Source organism: Rosa chinensis, chromosome 7, assembly GCF_002994745.2.
Source record: "Rosa chinensis cultivar Old Blush chromosome 7, RchiOBHm-V2, whole genome shotgun sequence".
Lineage (NCBI taxonomy): Eukaryota > Viridiplantae > Streptophyta > Magnoliopsida > Rosales > Rosaceae > Rosa > Rosa chinensis.
The window spans coordinates 54,095,971-54,105,869 of NC_037094.1; the positions used below are offsets into that span (position 1 = coordinate 54,095,971).

The following is a 9,899-nucleotide window of genomic DNA, read 5'->3' on the forward strand; positions in this document are numbered from 1 at the left end:
TGATAACGTGAACTCCATTGTACGACGGTGTTAATCAAGTTCTGTTGTGGGAATGGTACCAAATTGATGACTTTTTCTTCAGAGTTCTATCACACAACACAATTATGCATGTTCTGTTGTCTAAATGACACAAAATTTAGCGGCAGATATCCCGCCATCACTGAACTCAAAATCCCCTCCCAAGACAAGTTCACCAATTTAATCACACAACATAATTATGTTTCATCGGTTGTAAGAATTTTGCATGCTACAACGGTGTAGTTGTTTCTGTTGTAGGACTAGAACGGGGTGCCAAATTCTGCGCCAAATTTTGAGTGGGCGGCAATGTTGTAAAAATTTGACACCTTCTACTAGGTATATGGAGTGTGTGATATAAAAAATGGCACAACAGATTGTGGGCATTCTGTTGTGTGAAGGCTCAAATCTATTTGAATTGCTTCGCCCAAACCTAGCAAGGCAGCCAAATTTCCCTCCCTACTTTGACATTGTATACTCTCCTACGACAGTTGTTTAATTATCTGTTGTATGATGAACTTAACTCTTCTTTGACAAATTTATTGAAGTACTCAAGTCTTACCAAACCTAGACAAATATTCTCACCAAACCTAGCTATCTGTCGAGAGAAAGAAAAGAAAAGAACCCAGAAACCTTCTTTCCCTCTCGATCACTATCAGAACTCTAAATCACTATCAAAACTTTCTAGCCCAAGTCAAAACACTCTCAATCACTCTTAACCTCTCTCAAAACCTAGATATCGGGTTCTAGCCTTTTATTCTAGACTGAAGCCAATTTATCGAAGAATAGAAGAATCGAAGACAGAACCCTATCATGAACGAAGTCGCCATTTTCACGTTTTGAACCAAAACTGGAGTCGCCCTCTCTCAGTCTCTTTCTCTCAGAGACTCAGAGTCTCAGTCTCTCCCTTTCTCTGCGGTCCGGCTGCACGATTCTCAGGCTCTCAGCGGCTCAACCTCTCTCCGACTGTCGGAGTCGCCGGTGACAACGAATTTCTGGTAACTTGAATTTCTGGGTTTTCAATGATTCAATCGAATTCGGAATCATGATTCTCACAATCTCATGAACTCATTCTGGGTTTTCACTTTCCAGTCATCACTCATTCACTCTTGGTTTGCTTCTTCGACTCCTCCTCAAGCTGTCTAGCCACTCCTCAAGCAGCAAACTTTGGTTCGATTTATGGGTTTTTGTCTTTCAATTTTTCAAACTTTCAATCAAATTTCTGGGTTTCATTGTTTCAATTTCACAATTTCTGGGTTCACACTTTTCAGGGCTTTCTGGGTTCGATTTCTGGGTTCAAGGCTTCAAGGAGTTCAAGCTCGGTGATTCTGCAATACATTGTGAGTCTTGTTAAGTTGCTGGAATGCTATGCATTTGCATTGAGTCATTGTCTCAAAGTATCAAACTGTGAATGTTTTGTACTTGTGTATCTCATTCTCAAGTTTTGGATTTTGGTGTTTCTGATTCATGATTGTTGGAGGCTTGGAGCTGTGTTGGACTTTGCTTACTGAGTTACTGTATTGTTTTGAGATAATGATATTTGGCCTCTGTTTTGGGAATTGAATGTTTAGGGTTTAGGGAATTGCAGCTGGTTTTGGCCTCTATGAATGACTAAATGGGAATTGAATGCTTTGATTAATTGAATTGTAGCTTGTTTTGGCCTCTGTGAATGACTGAATGGGAATTGAATGTTTTGATTAATTGAATTGCAGCTTGACTAGCTTACTGCCTATGCTATGTTTTGTTTACTGGGTTTGTTGATTATAGAGAAATCTCAAAGCTTTACATACAAAAGAGAGATTGGATTGTAGGAGCTGACTATTGACAAGTCTAGGCGACTGAATTTCTGTTTGTTTGAGTGTTTGATTTCTGGTATGCTTTCTTTTCAGCCCATTCTTTTCTTCTTGAGTGTTAGATTAAGTGTCTTAGAGAGTTTTGTCACTCTGGGCGATTTTTTGTTGGGATTTTTTGGGTTTTGGAGTTGGTTTTAACTTTATTTGTTTATTTTTGGGGGTTTTCCCGATATTCCTTTTTGTGGTTTCTTCTTTAGAGTTTTAGAAATCAGAGACTAGTTGGAGAAGGTTGATCATGATATATATTTGTTTATTGAGGAGGATGAGAAAGTAGGAACGATTTTGGTAAAAATCAACAAACCCCCTTCATTTGTGGTTTTTTTCCCTTTACTTAATTAAAATATTGGTTTAGTTTTATCCATGATTGAGGAAATATTGGATTCATAATTATTCAAGTTTAAAATAAAATGCACTAGTTGCTTGCCAAAGTCTCTTGGACTCAATACCTCAGGTTTAGTTGTTAATTCCCTTCTGAGTTTGAATACTTCATTTGCCTGTGCCCTTCACAAAATATAATTAGAGTCGTACCTGAAACCAATAGAAGGCATCTTATATTGCCACTTCATATAGGTCCATCAGTAGAAAATATTATGATCAAAGTTGATGAAGCCTTTTTGTCCTGCTTAGTTACTGTAATTCATGCATCAAGTACCAATTGACTTGCAAATTCAAACATTTTGTGAAAACTTACCTTCTATTGATTGAGCTATATATATATATATGTTCTATATATATTCTTGAGAATGTATCCATCATAATCACAATTTAGAATGAAGCATTATTAGAGGAACTGCTTCTTACAGTTTGATAGGAGCAATTTAGATTGCAAAACATGAATCTAATAAAGCTTTTAATGTGTTCAACAATGACTTAGAATGTGCTGAAAATCCCATCATCTAGAGTTTGCTGTGACATGAGACACTTGATCCGTAAGAACATGATTATATTCAAGAGAATGCTACTGTTGGACTTTAACTATTGTATCATTCTCCTGAGGCTTGTTATTTAAAGTTGATTGCAAGAGCTCATCAATTGGTTATGGATGGATTCAACTCCATATAATTCTTGTTTTAAAATTTGGGATATTTCATTGTCTTGGTTTATTAGTACATAGGATAAGGTCTATTGAATAAAACTATTTTGTACAGGATTTGGTCTATTGAGGAACAGCGCTTAGGTATAGTTTCATGCCAATACTTTCATGTGAACTACCTTCTACTGATTACCTTCTTCTGTGCAGGTACTGTTTATATGGTGAATACAGGACCTGATTCCAATGGCTCACAGTTCTTTATCACCACAATCAAGGCTAGTTCGTAAGCTATTCTTCATGATGACATTCTGACTCCACAACTTCAACTCATAATGTTTTCTGTTTGTTAGCTCTAGCCAGCATTATAGACTAGTTGCAGGTGTTTTTTGGTGCCTTGGGTTTCTTGAAATTAATTAATTATGTATCTTTCATCATCAGCATTGATGATGGAGCTGGAAAGTGATCAAAATTTTTAAACTTTTGCCAGATTGCTGTTAATCTCGTGTCTGGATAACTTGATAAAGAGGTGAGTAATTTAGGTATTCTCACAGATAACTTTTATCTAAGCTGTTATTGGTGTAGGATGGTTTTGCATCTTACTACATATTAAGAGGATTATTATGATGTTAGAGTACTCACATTAAGTTGATTACACATGATTTCTTGTATTTATTGGCTGTATTTGGCTTAAGATGGCTTGCTTCTTACAGGGGGGATTTTAAATTGAACAATTTTCAAGATGGTGTTCTATCATCTGCGTTTATGGTTGGGCTTCTCATGGCCTCACCCATCTTTGCATCCTTGGGAAAGAGGTGAGTACTTGTGTAACTGGATGAGCTGTGAATTTATTTGAGATGTGATTTAGCCGATTTGATTTTTAAGTTCATGTGCACTGCAACCATAATCCTTTTAGGCTGATTGGACTTGGGTTATCTATTTGGACATTTGCCACAGCCGGGTGTGGTAGTATGTGAGTGTGACTATCTTTACACTATGTTTTGCTAGCTTTTAGTTGGCTTTGTATTACATCATTAGTATCACTCTGTACTAGATACTGAGTTATCACTGGGTTTTGCCATTGTAGGCTGGTTGGAGTCGGTGAGGCATCTTTGATAAGTCTTGCAGCTCCGTTCATTGATGATCATGCCCCTGCAGATCAGGTTTGACTCCTCCCCCTACATCTTTATCATTTCGTATTGGTATTCATAATTAGGAATTAGGATTGGGAAGTCAAAAATATGAGTTCTGTGGTAGGGAATTAATTCTTTGTAATGTGAGTTGTTGCCTGCCACATTCTTGATTGGATGTACAAAGAATGACTTCTGGAGAAGAAACCCACGTTATGTGTCAGCTAGGAAGATATTGAGGCATAAACAGGTTGTCAATTGAATGAGTGGTTCAACCACTTTTTGGGTTTGTCAATTACTATATCAAATAATAATTGCCTGTATGCCTTACTAAAATTATTTCTCTGTGAAAGAGAGATGTTCAGGCTAAGTCCTTGAATATTTAGTCTTACTTTTTATCTTTCACTCACAGTTTTTGTCAAATATGAAATTGTTAGAGGGTTAAAACTATATGATGTTTTCCAGCTCGGTTGGTCATTTTGTGGTCAAACAAAAGTTTATAATCTTTTGGAATCATGTGGAATGCATTATAAATTAAAGTATGCAAACTGAGTTTACTACATGCTCAAGTTTGTTGGTATTGAGCATGTTAACTATGATAAAATGTTTCATTCATTGTGTTGTTGCATTCTTTTTGTTTATGTTAACCTAAAACAATGCTGGTTTAGCTAGAAAAAATTAAGTACACTATATTAGACATAATTCAATCACAGTTCTGTATTATGGATTAACATATAATATCAAATATACATTTCAATTGTCTCAGGAGTATACATAACATCCTAGGTGTACACTGTTTCCCTCTAGCATGTTTAGTTGAATACATTATCTTTTAAAGATCACTGCAATATTGATGGGTTAAGCATATCTTCAATTGTTTATTCAAAACTCTAATGTTTTAAGAAAATTCTGTTTTACTGCAATCTTTAAAGATATTGATATCTCCGGTGGTATATTTTTTTGCGAATATAGGATTTTCAGTTATTTCATTGATGCCCACATGAGTATGTGCTAAATCTTTAAAGCACAAAGCTAAATAGACCTTCACTCGGTGGTTCTACTGAATATCATGATGCAAAATTAAGAAAAATGCACAGTATGCTGTCAAGATGCTATATATCCCAAAGCAATTTGCATATTTCCTAACATTCTTAAAAGATTGAATACTTTAGCTAACATAAACAGCATCACTTTCCCAACTAGATTTTAAGCACTACTTGTTTTCCTTGGTCTCAGTAAAGCTAGAACTACCTTGGTTACCAAGTACTTACTATGCAAGTAATACTATACAAAAATTAGAGTTCTCTATTCTATATGAGCTAATTAATAGTATTAACTTTCTTTCTGCAGGTTGAGATTGAAGTGTAAAGGTTAGAGCAGCTCAAGTCAAGTAAGCTTAGAGATCATTCTGAAAAAGAAGTTGGAACTAGCGGACAAGCTGTTAGATGCTCCACCAGACACACTAGGTGCTGCTGCCTTGGCACTACACTATGCAAGTTTAGGCGAACGTTAGTGGGAAAGTTTCTATCGATCGCTACTATTTGATTGCATCAGCTTTTGCTATCTTTCAATGTAATTAGCTAGAATGCAGCAGCTATCAAACTAGCTAGAATGCCTTCTGGATACATGAATGTATAGACGATTGACAAATGCTAGTTTTTTTGGTAGTTGACATATGCTAGCTCTTTTGGTACATTAGATGGTTGAATTAGAGTATTCCAATGTCTAAATCTTATATTGTGCATTATTTTTTAGCAAATATTTCAGTTACAGAACCGAAAGTAATCAAACAACAGTCAATTACATTACGTTGTATGAATACGCATATATCGTTAATCACACAACAAATCAATTTTAATCACACAATGGTACCTATAAAATTTTGTCGTCTCATTAATACTCACACAGCAGAATAAATAGGTATCAGTTGTCCAATGTAAAATCACACAACGGTTCCTATATTTTTCTGTTGTATGAGAAGTTAACCAATAACAGTATGGTATTACTTTCGTTGTCTGAGTGTCATTTTTCTGTTGTGTGAGAAGTTAACCAACAACGGTTCATACTTACTTCTGTTGTCTGACCACTATCGAAGCAACGATTGAATACGCCGCATCCAATTTCTGGCGTTGGCATGCGCAGAATCGGTGCAACGGTTATAACTGAAGCGTTGTGTCTATCATATACACACAGCGGTTATTCATCGTTGTTGGAGTGTGCTCATCACACAACACCGAGATGGACGACAGACATGTCACAAATCACACAACAGATTTCCACCGTTGTGTGACGCATTTTTTGTAGTACTGTTCTTGAAGTGTACTACTGCAAGTTGCTACAAACAGAACTTTATTCAGTAAGATCTCTTTGCAGTAAAACATAAAGGTTACAGATGGCTCCTCAAGGTGTAACTACTCCTAGTCTTTCTCACTATGATGTTCATTCTTTACTGAGTATCATAACTATGCGACTTGGAGAAAGAAACTTCATCAAATGGAGTTTTCAGTTCCAATCTACACTTGCTGGAAATGGATTGTTTGGTTTTTATGATGTCTCAGAAGTTGCCCCTCCTCGATATGTTCTTACTTCTGAAGGTGAAGTCACTAAGGAAGAAACTACAGCCTATAGAGCATGGAAGCAGACAGACATGGCTCTTCTTAGCCTACTCATGGCCACTTTGGATGAAGATATTGTAGATGTGATAATAGGTTGCAAAACTTCTAGACAAACTTGGATTGCTCTTCAAGAATGTTTTTCTGCTGTGTTAAGAGTGAGTATAATGCAGCTTAAAACTGAGTTACAAACACTTCGCAAGGGGAGTGAGACAATTGAGAAGTATCTGCAACGTGTTAAGAATGCTCGAGATCAGCTCTTATCAGTAGGAGTTTCTATTCCAGATGAAGACATCATCATTGTCATCTTGAATGGTCTCCCTGATGAATACTCCACTGTTAGAACTGTTGTTGAAGGCAGAGAAACACCTATTTCTCTTCGAGATTTGAGGTCTCAATTGCTTGCTGCAGAAAGAAGACTTGAAGGAAGCTTTTCTCTTTTGTCTACCATGAGTGCTATGGTAGCTCAAGGAGGTGAGACAAGGACTGGAGAAAGAGATGGAAGTAGTAGAGGCTGGGATAACAAGGGCGGAGGGAAAAATAAAGATGTTAAATATAATGGGAATGGTGTTGAGTGTTCTCTATGTGGTAAAAAGGGTCATACTGTGGACACATGCTTTCGTGTTCATAAATGCCAAATATGTGGCAAACATGGTCATCTTACAAGTACTTGCTATCAGAACCCTGAATACAAACCTCAACAAACTTCTCAGTCACAATTCAAGCCTTCAAGCAATGTACCATCTCCTGAATGTCAAATTTTTTCTAAGAAAGGTCACACAGCTGCTAACTGTTTTTACAGAACTAATGTTCCTGAGGGACATCCATCTTTGTCTATTCCCACCTGCCAAATATGTGGCCTCAAAGGACATGTTGCTTTGAACTGTTCTCATAGAACCAACTTTGCTTATCAAGGTTCTGATCCTCCTGCTTCTCTGGTTGCTCTAACTGCTCAATCAACAGGTAGTGTTAATGGTGTGTTTCATCAAACTCAAGGAGGAGGATGTCTGGTATCTAATGGATCATCCAGCTCTTGTTTTCCTGGTGGTTTTCATCCTAGCAGTGGTGCTTCTTCATCCAATAATAAGAGACTCTGGAGCAACTCACCACATGACTTCAGAACTGAGAAATCTCACAATTGCTCAACCATATTCTTCTGACAACAAGATAACCATTGGTAATGGTACAGGTTTGAATGTGGCATGCACTGGCTCTAGTTGCATTAAACCTGCTGATCATGTCTTACAATTGAAACAAGTTCTGCATGTTCCAGACTTAGCTATGAATTTGTTATCTTTCACCAAACTATGCAGAGACAATGGTTGTTTTATAACTCTTGATGAGGCTAATATTGCTGTGCAGGACAAGGCATCCAAAACAGTTCTCTACCAAGGAAAGAGTAGTGAGGAAGGTTTATTTCTCTTCAAGTCTCCACCAGTATCATCCATATCCCAGCCATCTCCATCTACTTTTGTCAGCTCATCATCATCATTTCCAGTATGGCATCAAAGATTAGGTCATCCTTCCCAACTTGTCATGTCTAAAATGTTGTCTAGTTCACAAATAAAAGAACCTAGTTCAGCCTCTAGGTCTTTGTGTTCTTATTGTTTAGAAGGAAAGATGCGCAGACTTCCTTTTAGTGATTCTGTGATAACAACATCTGTGCCCTTTACCAAGGTGCATTCTGATGTATGGGGACCAGCTCCATGCTTATCCATTGAGGGATATAGATACTATGTTACTTTCATAGATGATTGTACCAAGTTTGTGTGGATTTTTCCACTTACTAATAAATCTGATGTTCTTGCCAAATTTGTGCATTTTTGTGCCTTTGTGGAAACTCAGTTCAGTTCTACAATTAAGCAATTTCAAACAGATGGTGGTGGTGAATTCAATAGTAAAGCTTTTCATAATTTTTTCTCATCCAAAGACATTTTACATCAAATCACTTGCCCTCACACTCCTTAGCAAAATGGAGTTGCTGAGAGAAAAAATAGATATATAGTAGAAACTGCAATATCATTATTGTCCACAGCTGGTGTCCCTAAACAGTTTTGGTTCCACAGTGTTGCTCATTCTTGCTATCTTATAAACAGAATGCCTAGCAAATCCTTAAACATGTCATCACCATATGAGCTTCTATTTCATAAACCTCCAGATATCTCTTAGCTGAAAATCTTTGGTTCTTCTTGCTATCCCTATCTCAGACCTTATGCTCATGACAACTTAGATCCTAGAACCACACAGTGTGTCTTTTTAGGATATGCTCTAGGATACAAAGGAGTCTTTTGCTATAGTATTTCTAGAAATAAACTTGGGATGTCTAGGCTTGTCATTCATGATGAGAATGTTTTTCCCTTTCTTTCTTCATCTCCACCTGAGCCATCTCCCATTGATCCTGTTACTTTCTTTCCATCTTCTTCCTCACTCACTACTCTTCATCCCTGGGTGCTTGTCCCATCTACTTCAACATTACAAAATGAAAATTTAGATACTACTCTTAGTATCAATACATCTACTTCAACAGCAGGCCTGCCCTTTTCTAGCAATGGTACTAACACAGACTATGTGGCCACTACTAATGCTGATAGGACAACTTGTGCAGAAAATATATGGGTTCATGAATCAAATAATGACACTCATGACCTTGAAGATGTAGCAGGAATTCATGAAGTTGAAGAAAATAATTCTGGTAATGACTCTGCAGGTTTTGATAATTATAGTCATTCAGATGTTGATGTCTCTGAGAGTACAAGTGAAAATCTCACTGATGCTGATAATGTGAATCAAATGGTTGAGCATATTGAGATTAGTCCTGGTATTGCTGAAGAAGTCCCTCATCATACATTGAACAATGTTGAGTCTACAGATACTGTGACAGGTGATATTTCTGCACTTAATAAAAATGAAGTAAATGCTTTGCAGTTTGGTGGAAATCTAGATCATAATCTTCCTCAAGAACTTAATTTCATAGTTCACCAAAACTATAATGACCACTCCATGATGACTAGGGCCAAGAATGGCATTGTCAAGCAGAAAAGTTTTGAGGACTTTTACTGCTATTATGCAGTTGCTCAACAAAAACTATACACTGAGCTTCCATTCTTTAGTGGATTTACTGCTGTGTCTGATATAAGTGAAATTGTTGAACCAAAATCATTTAGAGCAGCTTCTAGTAAAAGTGAGTGGGATTAAGCAATGTTGGAAGAGATTGAGGTTTTACAGAAGAAAGGTACATGGACTCTTGTTCCCTGTCCAC

At 37.0% G+C, this 9,899-nt stretch overlaps 1 long non-coding RNA gene across 1 annotated transcript; it reads left to right on the plus strand.

Moving 5' to 3' along the window:
- The first annotated feature begins 809 nt into the window (after nt 1–809).
- Nucleotides 810–1,338, plus strand: LOC112180106. Its single transcript, XR_002928074.2, has 3 exons — nt 810–1,013; nt 1,108–1,185; nt 1,287–1,338. It is a non-coding gene; the product is annotated as an uncharacterized LOC112180106 (long non-coding RNA).
- The last annotated feature ends 8,561 nt before the right edge of the window (nt 1,339–9,899 follow it).